The sequence below is a fragment of the Neovison vison genome, chromosome 3 (genome assembly GCF_020171115.1).
Source record: "Neovison vison isolate M4711 chromosome 3, ASM_NN_V1, whole genome shotgun sequence".
NCBI lineage: Eukaryota > Metazoa > Chordata > Mammalia > Carnivora > Mustelidae > Neogale > Neogale vison.
In genome coordinates, this window is record NC_058093.1 from 203340839 (window position 1) to 203358036 (window position 17198).

At 63.2% G+C, this 17198-nt stretch overlaps 1 long non-coding RNA gene across 1 annotated transcript; it reads right to left on the reverse strand.

The window, feature by feature from the left end:
• Positions 1-6660: 6660 nt before the first annotated feature.
• LOC122901989 lies at positions 6661-10549 on the reverse strand. The gene is made up of 2 exons (XR_006383722.1): positions 10091-10549; positions 6661-7005 (listed from the first exon to the last, which is right to left on the reverse strand). It is a non-coding gene; the product is annotated as an uncharacterized LOC122901989 (long non-coding RNA).
• Between the last annotated feature and the right edge of the window lie 6649 nt (positions 10550-17198).

Sequence of the window (17198 nt, forward strand, 5' to 3'; positions counted from 1 at the left end):
GGCCAAGCTGGTGCCCCCTGGGCTGCCCCTCCCACCCCCGGTAAAGAGAGGGGCTCAGACTGGAGCCCAGGGAGCACCCCCACCCCTCACACCCCTGGCCCCAGGGAGGGTCTCCCCACTCATCTCCAGCCACACCTCCCCAGGGCCTGGGTTTGGGATTCAGTCTCCCAGGCAGCCAGGCTTCTGGGATTTCAGGTCTGCTGTGGGCTGTGCTCCTGCAAGCCCTTGGGGTGCTCCCAGCCCTGGGAACCCCCACAGAAGCCCCGAGCCGGTGGACACGGTGTCCGCCCGCCCTCGTCTGATGCCACCCAGTGTGAGTGCAGTGACCTGGGGAGGGACGGGATCCTCCGGGGCCTGGGAGCTAGAGGCCCCAGTTCTCCGTTAATCCATGCAGCTCTGGGTGTGAAATCACAGGCCTGGTCCGGTCCAGCGGAGCTTTGACTGTGGTGGCCTCCGGCAATGACTCCCGCCCAGGGCCCACTGACCTCGGGGAGGAGGAAACAAAGTCTGGTTGATCTGGTCCTGGGCCCGAAGCGGCCCATCAGTCAGGGAGCACGCAGGCCGCGGACACCCATCCTGAGATGGGGCAGGGCTGGAGGGAGACGCAGAAGGACGAGAGGGAAGGAGAGAGGCCGAAGCCATCCTCTGCGGCCTCCCAGCCTCCCCGTGCTCCCCCGGGGGCTGCTCAGCCCCCAGGGGCCCCCATCCCTCGAGGCCCAGACACTTTGAGGATCACTTTGGGGCAAAGCTGCCCCCATGTTACAGGGGAGCAGGCCAGACCAGAGCCCTCGGCAGACCCTCCAGGTCCGTCCTCCGGGGAAACGCACCCTGTGGCCGACTGAGGCCGCTAGCTGGCCTCCAGGATCAGCGAGGAAGGCAGGGTCTCCGTGGTGGTCGGGTCTCGGCTCCCCACAACGTGGGGGGAGGCTCCGCAGGCCGAGGGCGTGTACTGCCCTCCAGGGCTCAGTGGACAGGGCCCCTCACTGTCCCGGCTCCAAAAGGGGACAGAGGCAAACATCTGGAACATCTGACCAGCAGACTAACTAAAGGCCTGGGGAAATGGTCTCAGGGCGTCCGGGGGCTCTGACCCCAGCCAGCCTCACTACCCTTCTTCCTTGAACAGAAGCGTCGCCAAGGGCACACCAGCGGCGCAGCCTACCGCCAGGCCCGGCCAAAGATCGTCTGCACATTTGGGTCAGAAAGACAGCGTTTTGGAGAACCTGCCAGCACTCCGGGGTTCCTGACGGGTCTGTGCGTCTCACCCCCTGCACACTCTGTGCGACCCACGCTTTGCACCAGCGGCCCCGAGCGGGCCAGGGTAGCTGTTGCCAGCCACCGGGGTCCAGCCCGAGGGACCTGGCGGCCAGGGGCTCTGCTCCCGAGAGGCCGGGGCGTGCTGTCCCCAGCTTCAGATGCGTAGGAAATCTCTGTGCCTTCCTTCATTTATTGGAGGAGGCAGGGACTATTATGGGTCATTTTGTCGCCGTGGCAACACCGGGGTCTGAGCACTGGGAGAGACCTGATTAGGTCATCGTGACTGTGGTGACGGGAAGTAATAGGGACAGCAAATCAATGGGTCCTGATGGCTGCGCCCAGCTGGCTGCGGGGAAGGCTCCAGGCAGGGGGTTAACAGGGTCCCAGCGGCAGCTCACGCCGACAGGAAGCCGATGGGGCGGCGGGACAAGGGGGCCTTCCCGTCCGTCCGACCGTCATCTGTCCAGTAACAAGCCTCCTGCGGGGGAGAGGGGACGCGGCCGCTGCCCTCCCGGGACACTGCCCCAGTGCGACACTGTGCATCTCAGGTGGGGCCCTCCTCACTGACACCCCAGTCTCCCGGGACCTCACACGCCTCGTGAGAAATCAGGAAAAAAACCCACACATGTTACAACATCGCTAGCGGACCCTGAGTCCAAGACGGTCACCCGTCCTGTTTCGGGGTCACGCTGTTCCCATCCTGTCCCCGGACGATCGTCCTTCTGGGTACGGACAGTAACACGGGCCCTGCTGACACTGCTGTGCTCTGTGCCGCGGGCGGGTAACCCTACAGGGGTACAGTCACTCCCTGTCACCCGGAAGAGCAAACGGCCTGCACGGTCGGTGAGGGCCAAGGGCAGAGGCAGCTGGCCGTCTTGTTGCTGACTGGGGGGGTCCGCGTGTGGCCGCCCGGCCCGCAGTCCAACCCTCTTCGGCCCCGCACTCGCGGGCGGCGTCCAGCCCCAGGCGGTATCCGTGGAAGGGAAGGGGAAGCTGTCCCCGACTCTTGCAGCGGCGCCCAGGAGCACAGAGAGAGAGGGCCTGCTGGGGGCTCATCCTGGTCCGCGCGCCCCCAGGCCCTCTGGCGGAGCCTCTGCTCTCCCGTTTACAGGGCAACAAATCAGGGCTCCAAACAAAGCAAGAGGGAGGAGGCCGCCCCACAGGTCTAGACGCCTAGCACAGGAGTGGCCAACTCTCTGCTGGGCCCTGGGGCTGCCCAGAGGACCCTGACCAAGGGGATGCCCCAGGACTGGAGCGAGGGCGCATGCTGCAGCCTGGTCCTCTCCTACCACGATGGAGCCGTGACAAGTGACCCTGCAGATCTGGGGAGACCCACGACCCCATGGGCAGCTTCCACTTCCCTTCACAAACACCTGGGCAATGTCTGGCAGTCCCGAGCGAGAGTGCAGGACGGGAGAACCCCGCCGCACTGCTGCGGACTGTCAGTGGGGAGCCTAATAACTCACCATCAAATCTCGGACGCTCTTCTCTCTTTGTACCTAGTCCTGGGGCAGTCCAGCCTCTTCTCTTCCTCCCGAAGGAAGGGAGGAAGCGTCCCTACTAAACTCGTGTTTCTGAGTTAGATGACTAGAAGGGGCCATCTCTGCATGTGGTCCCCCCACGTGGCCTCTCCATGTGACCTGTGTGGCCCCTCCACAGTCTGGGCGGCTGAATTCCTTACGTACCAATTCAGGGCTCCCATGAGGGCACACACGGAGGCAGCCAGACCTTCTGAGCTGGCCAGGGCAGGGGCGGGCGGGGCACCGACAGAACAGTCTGGGCCCCTGGGGGCTGAAGGCGCCAGGACCCAGGGCCCCAGACGTACCTCGACCTCTCCCTTTGACTCCCGTGTTTTTCAGACATGCGCACACTGTGGCTGGAACAGGACCGGGGTCCCAGAGTGGCCAGGTTCTGTTTGGGGTTGAGTATGCCCAGACCCAGACCTTGCTGGGGGCTCCTCTCCTGCAAACAGACAAGAGGGAAGACACTGCTTGGCCCAGAGAGGTGCGCACAGCCAGATGACCCAAGCAACCCCTCATCACCCCAGATCTGGCTAAATCCTAAATGGGAGGATAGGTTAGACCATCTCGGGAGCTTGGGACGGGCAGCTGGGGGTCCCAGGCAGTCAGCTCTGTGGCTTCCTTCCCTGAGCCTCTCTCCTGGGGCTCACTCAGAAAGACGGTCACACCGAGCTCTGCAATCTCCCTGAGCCGTCCTGGTGAGCACGCGGCGCCCACGGGAGTGGCCCGTGAGCCCAGCCCCTCCTGCTCCAGGCACCGCAGGGGCACACATACCCTCGTGGGCACGTGCGCACAGGGGCAGGCGTCACAGCACTCAGTCAGGCAGATGCTGAAGCAGAGCAGGGAAATCGCGCTGCAGAGGGGACCCCGGGCAGCGTCCCCCACACGCCAGTCCCACCTGCTTGCTGCCCGTGGACAGCCCCTCCTGCCACCCCCTGCCCAGAGTCCCAGGCCCGACTTCGGTTGGTGCTGCATGAACCCCGAGCTCACCTACGGCTCCAGACGTTAGGCACTGCTGCCAGCCCTGAGGCTGGGCAGGGGCTGTGTCCACTCAGTGCCCGACTGGCCCAGAGACAGCGGTGGTTCTAGACGGGGACCCTGGAGCTCTCAGCAAAAGGGTAAGCACGCTGGCTGCCCACGGAACCGGGCAGGATGGTGCGGTGTCCCCAGGAGCTCACAAGAGTCCAAATCACCTCGGGGAAGCGCTTCCTGGCTCTGCCGCCCGCTGTCGGGCCGTGGGCGCCTTACTTACCAGCTCTGTGCCTGTTCCCCACGTGTGGAATGGGGTTAAGAACAGACGTACATCTCAGGGACCCGTGGCATTCAATGACCCGTCTGTGAACCACGCTCGGAACGTGGCTGCTGTCATCACCGCGGCGGAAGGACACACCAAGGACAAGAAGACATGTAGCCAATCCATGGGGCTAAGGCACCGCCCAGAATGCCATGGAGAGACTTCCCCCCTCAGCTGCAGCCCAGGGGAAAGGCCAGCAAGTGCCGTTGGGGTAGTCAAAGCACATCATCCACAGCCACGGCTGGAGGAGAGGCAGCGGCCTCGGCCCCAGTGCCCAGGAGCAGCCTCCAGGCCCCAGGCTCTGTGCCCCCTCACACCTAACCAGATTTCCTCATAAAGAGAGAAAAGCTGTGACTTTGTACCAGCGCATCTTTGTCTGCAGGGCTGAGTTCCTAAGAAGGGAGAGCCAGACAGGGGGCTGGAGGGAAGGAGCCGGCATTGATAGACTCCAGAGTCAGACCCCGACAGGCTCAAATTGATTCTGCAGCCTGAGAAAATTAAACGCACGGGGATTGGGATTTATGCCGTTACATGTAGCTGCTTCCTGGTGTCTATACCCGAAGCTGTTAGAACAGTGATCTTCAGAGATGCACGGAAATGGTGTGTGAACAGACCAGCGAGCCGTCCCTGGGGGGGCAGCGCAGGTTCCTTGCGGGGTTTTTTTTTTTTTTTTTTTCCAAAACCACTCAACCTTTATTTGCATATAAACAGTTCACTCTTTTTATTTACATAACCACCTTTCTCCTAGACAAGCAATATTAGCCAACATAAGGCAAAGATGCCTTGTTGATGACAATCCTATTCAATTTTCTTTTTTGGAGAGTCTTCTCAGCAGCCAGTTATCACATGGCAATTTTCACAGTTTCAAAGAAGTTTTCTTCATTTTAAAACAAGAAAGTGTTACACCTGATGGTAGTTATTGTCAAATAGTTCAATCAACCTTATATAACTTTTATAATATAACTTCAAGTATGTGTATTATTTAACCAACACAAACCTCAAAAAGACGCTTTAATCAGAGCGTCTAAAAGTACAAGCAAACCCCAGCTTGGGGCCACTTCTCTAAGGGTGGAGTCACTCCGGCTACTGGGAGCCCCAGAGGCGGGCTTTGGGGCTGTCGGTCCCGGGGGGCTCGGGGTTTGGGGTGCGGAGGGCAGGATCCGCCTGGATCCAGGATGCGCTCAGAGGAGGATCCGCCCCTTCCACAGGACAGGGCCCACGGGGTGCTCACGACCCGGAAGGCTCGCATGCCCGCGGGGTCAGAGCCATGCCCCCACCCCCGCTATCTGGCCCTGCACCCCCGCGGATGCCCCACTGTGCCTCTCCCTGTCTCTGAGGGGCCCAGGAGTAAGCAGTTTTGCGCCTCCCCAAGGAACAGCCCCATGACCGCTGCCCCCAGACTGGAGGGGAGAGGCAGAGCCTGGTCGTGGCGGGGTGGGGGGGTGGGTAGGGCTCACAGTGGGGCTGCAGTAGACTCTGTCCCCTGCACCCCGTGCGTGCACACGCCACCCCCTTCTACTCCCCCGTGTCCAGACTCGGCCCGCGGAGGCTTTCACTGTGCGTTCATCCAGGGGGTCGGGACCCCAAGCTGACGCGGCTCTCCACCATAGCCAAAGCGGGGAACGCCGTGACCAGGACTTTGAAGGCTCAAAGCCGGCCACGCAGCCAGGCCCAACTTCAGGAAGCAGGGGCACGTGTCTAGAGAAAGAGGCCAAATGATGTGCAAGCAGCTCCAAAGACTCTGGTGGTCCTGTTCCAGGCCGGTGAATCCTGCCGGCCATGTCCCATGTGTCGGCCGCACGGAGCCGGGGCCCGCAGCTGATGCCTGCCTGGCGGGGTGCTTTCCGGGCCCACTAGGGGCACCTGCCGTCTGAAGACCCCTCAACCCAGAAGACACACCGTTTCCTCCACCCGCTCGGTGCCCCGGAATGTACGTGAGCCCGTCTCCTGGCTTGGGGCCAGGCACGCGTCCCAGTGCGGGCACGGTCTGGGGCACGACCCACACGCCCTCAGGGCTGGCTGGATCTGGGGGTCTGGAGACCTGTCGGCGGTCCCGGCACTGAGGGCGCAGTATCTGCAGCCTCCTCGTCCCTCCTCCCCGCTCCACGCCGGCAGCTGGGCTGAGCCAGGCTCCTTCTCAGAGTCTGGCCAAAGGCTGCGCAGCCACAGCTGCTCACGCCCTCCTCCCCACCCCCTTCCCCCTCCCCTTCTCCCCCTCCACCTCCACCCGCTGCCCCAGGGGCCTGTGGCTGGCCTCCATCCGTGCCTCTGGCCCCACCCCCTCTCTCACTGTGTGCACAGACCTTCCTCTCCGTCTGCCACTTGGGCGGGCGTGCCCTGCCACTGTCCAGGGTACGCCTTGATCAGTGCCCGTGCCTGCACCAGTCAGGGTGAGCTACGCTCCAGCCCCAGACATCAATGACTTGAGGACTGCTTCTCACTCAAACACAGCGGGTCCTGGGGGCGCTCGGACGCTCGGTCAGCACACCCCACCACAGTGTGGGGCCAGAAAGGCTGCGACGCCCCCACCTCCCGGGCCCTTGGGTTTCCCTGCACTCATGGGCCCCAGAGAGGGGACTCAGGAGGCAGGGGCCAGAGCCAGTGGTTTTTATCAGCTCTCTTTGAATTTTTTGCAAGAACGGATTCAGGAAATAACTAGCGGAATTAAAAAATGTTTCTCGCGAGTTTTCAAGGAGAAAACGGGGAAGACAGGTTGGGAGTCGCTCGTGGCTGCAGGGTGCTCCCCTTGCACAATGGGGCGAGGGGGAAAGCCGGAGGAGCCGGAGGGAGGCAGGCCCCCCAGCGGTCAGGCTGGCCGTGTCCTGCCCTCTCCTTCCTTCCCGTCTCTCAGCAGAGCCTCGCAGGAACAGACACATGGGGCAGGCCCGCGGATTGTTTCCTCCGGTGTGCTGGGGATTTCGAGTCCTCGTCCGCATCCTGTGGGACACAGAGACGGGAACCACCTGAGGCCGCCTGAGGGCCCAAGACCCCCTTCTGCGGGCCGGGCTGGATTCGCCCTGTGCCCCCGTGACCTGTGTGCTCCCAGCCCTTGATTGGGGGCCTGCTGGAGAGGATTCAGATGCTACAGATGCAGCGGTGGGGGAGGACAGGGGCGCACAGAGACACCCCCATTGTCCCCAGAGCATGGGAGGAGGGGAGGCGACAGAGGACACAGCGGGCGCAGACGGACCCTGTGGGTTCCAGCATGCAGGGAAAGGAAGGTGCCGGGAGGGTAAGGTTAGGCAGGTGACCTGTGGAGGTGAGCAGCGAGCTCCCCCCACCGCTCCGGGGAAAGCACCCCAGGCAGAGCCAACAGCCCGTGCCCAGGCCCGGAGACAGAAGCACGGGGAAGGTGGGAAGTCAGTAGCCGCGTCTGGGGCTGGAGAAGAGGGCGCTCAAGGTGGGCCGGCCAGAGGGGGCTGCAGGAGGGCGTCTGCTGGGCTCGGGGTGGACAGGGGCTGGGGCTGCTGGGAGGGAGTGGGGGCCCGCGTACGGTGGTGATTGCTGCTGGCAAATGACCCTGAACCTGGCAGGCGGTGTTGGGGGGCCGAGGTCCACCTGGAGGCTCCACCGGGGAAGCAGGCCCTGCTGACCTAACCCACGGGCCCTGTGGCGGGGTTCAGCTCCTTGCTGGCTGGCAACGGGACGCTGTCCTCAGTCCCCTGTCTGTGGGCCTCTCCCAGGGTGGCTCTCAAGGGGGCGGCCCCTGGCTTCATCAGACAGAACGGGACGCAGAGCCAGAAAAAGAAACGGATCCAGTCAGTGTTTATAAGGTGACGCGGGAGTGAGGCCCATCGTGGGCACCATGGCTGGTCATCGGTCCCACACACACGGGATGGGCACGGCCCGGACACGGGGCAGCAGGGGGTCTCCTGAGAAGAACCTGGACTTGCGCGCATCTTGAAGGTGCTGCAAACAGGATTCTTGGGCCAAGAGACCAAGAGAGGCGTCTTGGCTTTCGGCCTGGTGATGAGGCCGTGCTGACCTGAGATGAGGCCAACCAGGCCCCCACATCTGGGGTCCCTTCCCACAGAGGAGAGAGGTGCGGAGGGGCGTGGAAAACCCCAAGACCCAGAGCCCCCAAAGGCAGAACCCGCCCAACGCCCCTAACCCGCCAGTGGCCTCGGACCTCATGACCACGGTCCCTGCAAGTAGAAGAGTTAATCTCCACAGGAAGGGGGAGCCGCAGATGCTTGGGGGAGAGGTACCTGGGTCCCTAAGCCAGCTGACCCTCTCCCTTAATCCGGATTGCAGACCAGAGGCCGTGGCAGGGTAGGGAAGTGGTTGTTAAGGTTAGGGACGACATCCCCACTCCCGCAGTCGCCCAGGGCAACAGTGGGTGCTGGATGCTGGAGCCTGGATCCCTGCCCACGGTGCGTCCAGACGTCCAGGCAGTGGCCGCTAGCCTGCTCTGCCCACCCTGAGAGGGAATCTGGGGCTGCGGCCGCCGGCGGCCGCCTGGTGTACCTTCTGTGAAAAGCAGCCCCCAGACCGAGTGTTGAGCCCCCGGCGTGGGAGACGCAATTTCAGGGAAACTGAGCCACGGCAGCACCCTCTGTGACCTCCGGAGGCCAGAAAGAACAGAAGCAATCCTCCGCGGGAACGCCAGTCCCAGAGGGGCGGCCCCCAGGAAAGCTTTCTGTTGGCTGCACCTGTGTGCTCCCTGCCACCCCCCCATTCTGCAGGTGGCTCCCACACCCAGCCACCTCCCTCCCGGACCCCGGGGAATCCAGGGCACTTGCACTGTGCGGGGCCAACCTGTGACTAGCCTCCCGCCCCAGGATGAAGGTCCCAGAGGCCCTTGTGTGTGAGTCACATCCCAACTCCTAGGGAGGAACTGGAGGGGGGGGCATGTGGGGTCACGACAGGAGGGGGCTGAGCGTGGTGGGAAGCTCTTGGTGGGCACCGCTGAACCACATCAGGCCCTGGGGGGCAGAGGCTGGTTAGTCCCTGTTCTCAGACACAAGCCCAGCTGCCCCACCGGCCCAGCCTGCCAGCGCCCAGCCCAGCCCCACTCTCTGTCCCGTAGGCCAGAGGCTGGTCACCCCTACACCCCAGATGGAGAGAAGCCCGTGCACCGTCCACTGGGGAGGGAGCAGCTGCTCATAGGGAGGGAGTCCTCAGGGCTGTGACCGCTGGGATGGGGTCTCTCCTTGGTGGGGCCTCTTCGTGTGGCGGGTCTGGGCGGTCCCAGCCCGTGGGCTCCAGAGGCTCCTGAGTTCTTCCCAACAGCTTCTGGATGACAGTGCCCCCACGCAGGTGAAGCAGGCGGCGAAGGAAGCATTTGTGCCAGAGCCGGCGTGAGAAACCCCTGCCGAGACCACACCTGGGCCTGGAGAAGCCACACGTGGCCCAGGTGCCCGGAACTCCCCAGGGCTCGGGCAGCGACCACCAGGTGGCAGTGTGGGGACATCCCGAGGGGCCCTGCCTCTGAGCCCTGGCAGGGCCAGGCCCACTCGGGGCGGGATGCCGAGGCCTGCGGACGGGGACCTGCGTTCCGTGGGCCGTGGGTCGGCAGGCCTCCTGCTCCAGGATTCAGGCAGCAGGAGTCAGGCCACACCGCAGTGCATGCATTCCTGGGCCTGTGCCCCTGAGCACCCCTGGGACAAAGGCCCAGCTCCACCCGGCTTTCTGCACCGTAGACGCTGGCGCCTGGAACGGCCACCCAGCTGGGAGGAGGCCCAGGCCATGTGGGAGGCCGGTGTCCTGCTGAGGCCGCTGCTGACAGCCAATTGGCTCTCACAGAGCTTGACCCCAGGATGCAAGCCAGAGCCCCCCCACACACACGCCCTGCCCAAATCCACAAACCAGGTCAGTGCTGGTGCTGCTGGGTGCTAACAAGTCTGGAACCACAAGCGCGTCTTCTCCCCACGGGGCCCCTTGTGCACGTTCTCCACGTCTCTGCCCGTCCCACAGGGCGCTTGTATGGGGAGGATTCAATAACTATTCACGTGTATTGTACGGGGTTGCACAGTCTTCCCCACATATGCGTGTCCCCTGGAATCTCAGAACGTGACGTTACCTGGAAAAGTGTGTTGCAGATCTCATCCGTGCAGATGAGGTCCTCCTGGATGAAAGTGGGCCCTGAGTCCAGGAGCGGGGTCTTACGAAGGGAGGAAGCAGACACACGGGGAAGGCATGGAGAGTCGCCGCGTGTCCCGTGGGTGGGGGAGGAGGGGTGCGTCTACAGGCCAGGGAACACCAAGGCCACCTCAGCTGCCAGGAGCCGGGAGGGGCCAGAGGGACAGTCCTGGAGCCTCCAGAGGAACGGAGTCCTGCCTACACCTTGGTTGAGGCTCTGGCCCCAGAACAGCAGCCGAGATGCCCCCATGAGCATGAGAGGCCATGGAATGGTCCCTGCCCTTCGTCCTGAGCCCATGAGAACTCTGCCGCTCTGGATTCCAGGTGGGATGAAGCAACAGTAAAATCCAGCCTGCTGTTGGGTCCACCAGCTCTCAGCAGGGAGCACCTAGAAAGCCCCTTCTTCCCCAGGGGTAGGGAACTGTTCTCCCAGTGGGTTTGCACAGCATCTGAACCCGGCGACCCCTCCCCCCCAGGAGAATGCAAGCCCTCAACCAGCCCAGGGGGTCACACTGCCGCTGGCCAGTTCCCCAGCTGCCACACCGAGTCCCTGTGCCAGCCGCGAAGCTCTGCCTGTCGGGTGGGCATCGCCCCAGACACCCCCACCGCAGGCCAGCCGGCAGACCACCCACCCACCTCCCTTTCCTGGGCACAAGCAGGACCCTCCCTCACCGCCTGCATCTCCAGAACCAGGGCTCAGAGGCCACCCCCCCTCCTCTGGAGAGACGTTGCCAAGTGGGGCCCGGGGGGCTGGGCTGCAGCTGTGTCGGGGGGCTTTCCTTCCAGAGCAAGGCCTCTGAGCCTCACTTCCTCCCTGCCGTTGGGAGTTGTGCCAAAGGCACTGAACGGGAGCCCCGCCTCTCGACCTGCCCCCACCTCCGCAGAGCAGAGGCCCGCGGTCTGTGCCCAGACAAAGCCCAGCAGAAGCCAGGGGCCAGGCCCCCGTGCGTGTGCAGGTCCGTGTGCTCCGACAGAAAGGCCCGCCCAGGCTGGATCTTCCAAGGTCCAAGGTCGGGGGATGTCTGTCCTGCCAGCTCCCAGAGTCCCGGGCTCAGCGCCGCACAGCTGGGTGCCGCTCACCCCGCCCCCACCCTTCCCGGGCCCGGCAGGAGGGACACACGCTTCTCCAGCGTGCTGGGGTGGGGAGGCCAGCCCCAGGGCCTGCCAGAATGCACTTGTGCCCTGCAGAGGCCTTCCTGGTAGCCCTGGCCTCCCCCACCCCCGCAGGCATCTGTCTCTGCACGGAAGGCCGGAGGAGGAGCAAGCCCAGAAAGAAAGAGGAGGGGGAAAACCTCCGGAGAAGTGGGGCATGTGCAAGTTAGGGCCTCTCCCGCACCCTGCGGATCCCTGCGGGCCGGGCGTTCTGCCCCAGCCCTTGTGGTGGTGAGAACAGCCCTACTCACCAGCCTCCCTCTGGATTAACTCGGCACCCCATGCTGTCACCGCAGCAACGGGTTTGTGAATAATAGTGATTTGCCACATTTTGTGTGTTACGTTGCCCACCTGCCGTCATGGCTCGAGGAGGGGCTGGTGGTGGCTGGAGGGCTGAGTCATTAACCTCTGATTAACAGTCTTCTGCAAGGTAGTCACAAGCCCCCCAGCCTGGGATCGGTGGGCCTTCCTGAGGTCCAAGGGTGGGGGCCCAGCTCTCAAGGGGTAAGGCATCCAACGGGGGAGGGGGAGCTTCCAGGAGCTGGATCTGAGATCACGGGGCCCCTCTGCCTGCCCTCCTTCCAAGTAATGACCCCGACTCCTCCAAAGGCAGATGGGATCCAACCCTGTGGTTGGAGCATTTAAAGGGCCCTTTTTGAGGGTATCATCCCCAAGTCCACCCACCCCAAAACTGCAGGCTCTGTAGGGCTACGGGGATGGGTCCTTCCTGGAGTGGGCTGGCGCGTGGCGGGTGAACACAGGCCCCGACTTGTGGCCAAATCCCATCTTCGGCTGCCCTGCTGTTCGGGAAACACTTCATGGCCACCTCTCTCGGACTCCCTGCCCACCGTCTGCCACGCTAGCCAGCCAGTCCTGTGGGGTGTCCTCCAGCCCCCGGATCCCCAGCCTGCGCGTGCCACAAGGAAGGAATGCTCACTGCACATTGCTTTAGGGGACACAGGGCTTCTGGCTCTTGCCCGTCTGGGTGTCCCAGCTCCCCTGGGCCTCGCCTGCATGGCTGTAAACCCTGTTTGTAAGATTTCTTGACTTGGATTCTTTCCTACCGGGTAGCCGGGGAGAGACAGCAGGAGCCCAGGTCCTCACTGAGTCTTCTCCCGGGAAACCTCGCGGGCATCTCCTCTGCTCCGCCCAGCCCACAACACCTAAGCCACCGTCAACAGCGCCCCAGATCCCAACCCAGAAGCCACCGTCATCCCCACGGCAACACCCCCGACGCTAGAGCCACCGTGTCCCGGGAAGCGGGTGGTGGTGGGGACCCGCGGTGTAGTCCGCGGGACCCAGCGCACAGGAAAACAGTGCCATTATGGGCCCCGCGTGGGAAGTGTCTCTTTGTTCCCCTGTCCCTGTCTGCTGTTTCCCACTTGGCATTTCATGCCATTCTCGCTAAATAAAAGAGTTACAATTGCTAGCATGGATTTTGCCGTCCGGGTTGCTGTGAGGTTTGTCAGCTTTCCAAGCCCACATGGGAGCATGTAACCCACACCCCAGGTCACTGAAACCCCAGAGTTCACTGTGCAGCTCGGCCCTGACCGTGCCTCCAGCTGCCAAAGAGAGAACACAAGCCTGTCCAGGGACAGTCACGGGACGAAGACGTCCTGCAAACTTGGAGCCTGACGGCTGCTGGAAAATATTGAGGTTTTGGGGTTTTTTTTAAGATTTTATTGATTTATTCAACTGACAGACAGAGATCACAAGTAGGCAGAGAGGCTGGCAGAGAGAGAGGAAGAAGCAGGCTTCCTGCTGAGCAGAGAGCCCAATGCAGGGCTCGATCCCAGGACCCTGAGATCATGACCTGAGCCGAAGGCAGAGGCTTAACCCACTGAGCCACCCAGGCACCCCTGAAAACAGCGAGTTCTGCTGGGAGCTGTGAGGCTTAGCAGGCCAGCAGGGCAGGACACAGCTGCCACCGAGGAGAACGTGTTCCCAGAGGCCCAGAGGTGGGCCACGCCAGGCCACGCAGGGGCTTTCGCCGAGGCCACAGGGTTGCTCACGGTGGGGGGGGGGCTGGGTGGTCTGCACACAGAAGGAGCCCCCTGGACGGGCTGCTCACCACCCCTGGGTATCGGCTAGTCCCGGGAGGGACGGCCCCTCCAGGGTCAGTGCACGTCTCCCCCATCCTCCATCATACAGAGAACAGAAGACGCAGCGGGCATGAGGGAGATGTCCGTGGGACCCGTGTGGACCCTCCCGGGGGCCCAGAGCCCAGCCCTCCCACATGGGCCAGCCCTGGGACCTGACCATCACCAGCGCCTGCCAGCAGGGGCAGAATGGGTTGGGGGGTCGTCGGACGAGGCATCCCTCCTCCCGCAAGCTCTCACCACCATCCACAGCAGATGGGTGACCCCTAAGAAATTAAACATTGGGACACTAGTGTTTCCTGCGTCAGGATGTAGCCTCCTGATCCCCACCAGCACTGCCGGCAGCCAGGGGAGGGGCAGTGCCTCCCCGAGAAACTGGGGGGGGTACCCCGACGCCTCTGCCCATGCCCAGGCCCAGGCCCCTGCGGGGGAAGCCAGCCAGCATCTGGGACCCCATGAAAGGGAGCCAGTAGTCAGGAACCTGTCCCAGGGAGTGCCCTGGCGTGGGCACACTCTCCTTTGTCCCATTGAACTTCATCACAAAACAAACACCGAGTCAAAATTAATCAAGTTTTCATGACTTCAACTAGGGAGCACTTAAGTCCAGCAAGATGTCTTCAAGGTGGGCTGTGTACTGACCCCGGGGGGCGGCTTTGGAGAGATAGCTTGGGTCAATGATCCCAGGAGAGCTCTGGGTCCCCACAGAGCAACCGCCGTGCAAAGACCCTGTGGTTGCAGGGGGGACAGGGCGGGGGATGCTGTGCGCTAAGAATACTGCCAGAGGCAACAGGTGCGCCCAAAATGCAAATCGCAGGGCAGCTGGCGGGGGTGGGGCCAGGGAGAGGTGCCTCCAAGTGTCGTGGGAAGGGTCACGGAAAGAGACCACAGCAGGGCAGGAGAGGGGGCTGCTGGCTGAGTGCCGGGGTGCGGGCAGGAAGTGGCCTTCCTAGGAGCAGCCGCCAGCCCTCTGCAGGGGGGACGGCCATAGGCCGCTGCAGGATGCACCCCGCAGGCCTGAGAAAGCACCCCCCTTCCCCGCAGAGCCTTCGCTTTTGTCCCCGAAACAGGAAGCAAGGTCTCCTGGGAGTGAGGGTGGGAGTGGGGCGGCGGCCACGGGGGAGGGGGAGGAAAGGAGTCCTCCGTCCAGGGGCTACCCGCAGCCCAGAGGACTCCCTGGAGCTCGGCGGCTGAGAGCCTAGAGTGAGGCCAGTCAGCGCAGACGTGCGAAGCAAAGTGAGAAGAATAACAGGGCATTTCCCTACTGCGCACAGCCCCAAGACAAGCCCTTGGAAGGCACAGAGTGACCGTCCTCTGGGAGCTCCCGGCCTTACTGTGGACACTCTCCTGAGCACAAAAGGCAATCCTAGGTTAACCTTAGCCCCCAGGGTCCTGTACGTCCATTTTAACATATAGAAATTCTTCGGAAACTTCCTTTATCTCCGCCCCCAAGATAGGTGTCGGCATCGTCCCTCCCCCCCGACCCCCTGCCAAGCATACGACCCTCCTGTACACGTCGGAAGGGTCTCATGGCTGAGTGTTTACTAAACAGTAATAAATAACCTTTTCCCAGCAACCGCTCGCCCCCACAGGGTCCCGGAAACCCTGCTCCCAGATTCCTCAGAGACTCATGCTGCCCCGACCCCCTCCCAACTGGGCAATGTGTTCCACCCAGCGTGTTCCCCCGTTCCCCTCTTCCCACCCGCGGGTCCTGTCCCAGAGCTTGAATAAAACCACCTTTTTGCACTGAGGATGGCTCAGCAATTCTTTCTCCGCCTTCGGCTCGGAACCCCAACGTTTTCTACATCAAGCCCCTGGCTTACTGTCTCTGCAGTGTCTCAGCTGAAAGATGCAAAGGGCAGGAAAGGTGCAGGATTTCACCAGCGTCCGATTTTCAGCAAAGAGCGTCAGGAGTGTGAGCCACGGGACAGGCTGATGGGGCGCAGCCCAGGGGTGGGAGAGGAGGGCGGCTGGCGGTGGCGGGGCCGATCGAGGGCGGTTAGCGGTGGCGGGGCAGGGGATCCCAGTGGGGGCTCGAGACAGGTGCCGTGGGACCCAGCAGAAGCCGGGAGGATGGCAAGGCCGGCTCACACTGCCCACGAGGTCCAGTCTAGAAGAGTCCAGGGAGCATGGGAGAAGTGGCCACTGCCCACACCCGCAGCGGAAAACAATGAGGTTGGGGTGTCCCCTGGGCCCTCCTAAGGCCCTCCCAGGGTCAGAGCAGGTTGAGGGTAGACCCCACGCCTGCAGGCCAGTGAGGGCGGACTCACCAGGGGACAGGCCCGCACCCCTTCTCCATGGGGCTTGCTAAAGTCCTGCCTGGCCTCCCTGCTCAGTCCTGTTGTCTGGGCTCTCCTGTGGCCATGTGACCCCCATGGAATGGGATGGACACGGGGGGAGGAACCAGATGAGGGACCTGCTCTCGCAGGGGCCTGTCCCACATCTGATGGGACCACGGGTCAGGATCTGAGGCTATAGGCAGCTGCTCCCGTGGGAGGAACCAGCAAAGGATGGCCCCATAGTTCAGTGAGGGCCTGAGATGGCCCATAGTCCAGTGAGGGCCTGAATCAAAGCCACTGAGCTAGCATCCCCAGGAGACCCTGGTAGCAGCTGCCTTCTCGCCGGCTCTGCCCACGGGAGGCACAGCAAGGGGCTGCTTCCGGTCGGTGAGGCCTTGCTCACTGCGCAGCCCGGCCAACAGTCGCGGCCCATGCCAGCCCCTCTCCCCTCCCCCACCAGGGGCAGGCCGCAGCTACCAGTCCCTGGACACCCCTTCCCCTGGGTGGCCCCCAGCCCTCCCAGTGCCAGTTTCCCTGGGAACCCTCAGAGGCTTCTGACTGACAGGATCCCAGCTGCAGCTCCAACGGAGGGTCCTCTAAGGCTTGTTGCCCTGAGCCCTGAGGTCACTGTGCTCCTGTCTCACAGCCAGAGTGCCAGGAACGACCCAGACCTGGTCTCGCCGCAGGTGCAGCACCGGCCAGCCCCTCTCCACCCAGGCCACCAGCCTCCGGCCCTAGAAACAGCCAGCAGACGCTGCCTGTGACCTCAGCCCCAGGAGAAACGTCGCCCACCAGACCCACCAAAAGACTCTGTCTCCTTGTAGTGATGCGTTACCCCGTGGGCCCAGCCACCCGGCGCCCCTGCTGGGGAGTCCCCCATGCGCCCTGGCGATGTTCCAGGGGCAGCCAGGCATCCCCACACACTGCCGGCCCCACTCCTGCTGACCGAGGAGAAGCCAGGTGAGCCCGGCTGGGAGCAGTGGAATCCAGCATCAGAGGCCACGGGCTCCCCTGCGCTCAGCGGCCAAGCACGCATCGGTCAAACACCGGGCACGACCTTCAAAATTAAAACACAGCCCACTTCTACTCAGCTTGCTGCAGCAATGGGCGCCCTCCGGGAGGGGTAACTCACATCCGGGAAGGATTTCCAAAGCGGGGTCACCTGAATGGGGAGCCCCTCGGCTGTGTGAGGGCCTCAGACCCCCAGCCCCGCTGCGCAGACACCACCTGGTGGGGATTACCGCAGACCACCCTGTGGAAGGCCCCCAGGAGCTGGGCCAGGGCTCACCACCCGTGGGACCCCCACCCCCACGCCCAGTGGGAGGAGCTCAGTGAGCTCCTGCAAAGACCATGCTCCAGGACTGGCCGGGCCGCTGTGTGGTCCTCCCTCCATCCAATAGAGGCTTTCCAAGGGGCCAGACAGGGCCCATCCGTCCCCTCTAAGCCCTGTGTCCCAGCCCCTCCGGAGGCCAGTGGATAGAAGGACGAGCCTGGTTTGGTGGCCAGAGGGCATCGGGCATTT